The 2,266-nt window shown below is 37.6% G+C and overlaps 1 long non-coding RNA gene across 1 annotated transcript; it reads right to left on the bottom strand.

Moving 5' to 3' along the window:
- Positions 1–1,034: 1,034 nt before the first annotated feature.
- On the bottom strand, positions 1,035–1,496 carry LOC130137923 (uncharacterized). The gene is made up of 2 exons (XR_008816356.1): positions 1,321–1,496; positions 1,035–1,145 (listed from the first exon to the last, which is right to left on the bottom strand). It is a non-coding gene; the product is annotated as an uncharacterized LOC130137923 (long non-coding RNA).
- Positions 1,497–2,266: the final 770 nt, after the last annotated feature.

The raw sequence follows: 2,266 nt of genomic DNA, 5'->3' as shown, positions 1-2,266 counted from the left end.
ATGTTCAGAAATCAGTTTTTGGCTTAATTTCACTAGATATTAGTTTTTATCTCATTTTAGACTTAGTTTAAAACTTGTAAAAATTGAGAAAACCTTAAAAAAAAAAAAACAAAAAATTTCAAAAAAATTTGAGCAAGCCATTAGGGCTTTACTTTAGGGCTTTTGATTGCCTTTTCTTTTTTAGAGATGATGATAGGTCGCTGGTTGTTTATTTTCTTTATGATTATTTGGTTGCACACCTTTAATACATTAGTTGTTATTTTCCATTTTTAGCATGACTAGGTAGAATCTTAAGTTTTTTCGATAGGTTACCCGGTGCGTTAGTTTGTGAGCGTTCAAGTTTAGGTACCGAAAGGGCACTAATTAGATCGCTAGTGTAATCAAGTTCCCAATTTTTAGAATTTCTGGTTTTCACGCATATGGAGACGACATTTCCGCATCTCGATTAGGGTTTTTAGCCAACTCTTGATTATGATGCTTGGGAGTGCCTCGGTCCTTAGATTTATGAACTATTTGGTTTGTCCTTCAAACGAATCAATTAATGTTTACATTTTTTGACAAATACCTCTTGGCCTAACCGATCGGGACAGGTAGATTGCGACAACCATATTATTTAGTCTTGAAAGAAGCTCTTTGTAATTTTGGGTTGACTTCATGGATCAAGGCTTTTCTTCTTTTTTAATTTTGGGAGTTCTGAAAATGATAGAAAAGACGTTTCACACATTGAGAGCGCCACATGTCAACTTCTCAATGGCCTCGTACTATGTTCACGAAAATATTTATATAGTTAGAGTAGATGACTTTAGGTGCAATTGCTCTCAGGTTTGATTTTTGAAGATTTAAGTAGAAGAGGTTTTCCGACTCCCAAAATAATTCCTGTAATCCTAGCACATTGCACTTCCTGTTGATTTCTTAAATGTCATTCACATAGAAAAGATTGCATTCAATAACATGTTTGCTATACCTTTTCACACATAGAAATCATTAAATGTTTTGACAGGTTGTGAAGGAAACCAGTTGGAAAACATCAAAGATAACTAAACGTGTGCTGTAACTTGTATAGAGTATGGTTAAATGTACTGACCACCAAATTAAAGTACTATGATCACTTGCCGAAATATCCAAAGTGTGGAGAGCGTACAAACCTATTACCCAAAAAATAATATGGGTTAGTAAGCCCAATAAGCAGATGCAAGCTAACTAAAGTAACAGGAATGAAAGAGGTGCAATGCAAACTAGCGCCACATAAGCAAATGCAAGCTAACCAAAGTAACAGGAAAGAAAGAGGTGCAATGCAATGCAAGACTAGCGCCACCACACCTGAACTTGAGGGCTGATGAATCCCAGAAATATTATTCAGAAGACGCGGACACCAACATCGGAAAAATTGGAGAAGCTGGAGCACAGAAAAGCAGCAGAGAGATTTGTCCTAAAAAACATTGTTAAGGAAACGAGTACTAGAAATACGTGCTTTGCTTTCTTCGCTAGCAGAGCACTTGTGTCTCAACACTTGACGGCAATGAACTTCTGTGGAACCTCCAGTTATTAAGTAAGAAAAAGAAAGGCATGGGAATAATAAGGACAAAAGGAGAATGGAATAAAAAACACAATCAAATAATCACACATGAATTCTTACCTTCCATCGGCACATAAAATTCACACAAATAATCACACATGAAGCCTCGCTTCCAATTGGCATGCGACAATTACACATAGTAATCAAGAACACTTCATATCATATATTCATGCACAATGTATCCACACGTGTTCCGATTATTACGATCGCTCACGGCTACGATCAACACTCGCGTCGGTGGTCTTCCGGCGTAATCGGACATCGTCCCGTTCCATCGAGCACGGCAACATCCCAACCTCACTCGAAGACGACATTCACGTAAGAGCATCGTTTCGAAATCTATCCGCGAACGGTATCCAAAATCCATCGGGCATCGTCCCTCGCAATCATATGCGTACGGAACCATTTATGTGATCACACAAGCACATCAAGCACTCGAGCCAATTATTATCTTTTACTTTAGTCAATGCAAGAGTATTTAGTGCTCACACGGTTAGAACATTTAAAATCCCGCACACATAAAAACGCGCGAAAACAATCACACGTGAACAACTACAATCCTTCTATATGCGAAATTGCACATACTTCACTTACAAACCTTCCTTGTAAAGATGACACACGCAAGATGACTTAAAATGTCGGTTTATCATAAACCCATAATTATGACAACATGAAACTTCTATTGCACTA

The sequence above is a fragment of the Syzygium oleosum genome, unplaced genomic scaffold, assembly GCF_021117445.2.
Source record: "Syzygium oleosum isolate NSW1041296 unplaced genomic scaffold, Sole_v2.1 Sole_v2.04, whole genome shotgun sequence".
Classification (NCBI taxonomy): domain Eukaryota; kingdom Viridiplantae; phylum Streptophyta; class Magnoliopsida; order Myrtales; family Myrtaceae; genus Syzygium; species Syzygium oleosum.
Note: the sequence above shows the minus strand (reverse complement) of the source record. Positions and strands in the feature narration are given on the sequence as shown.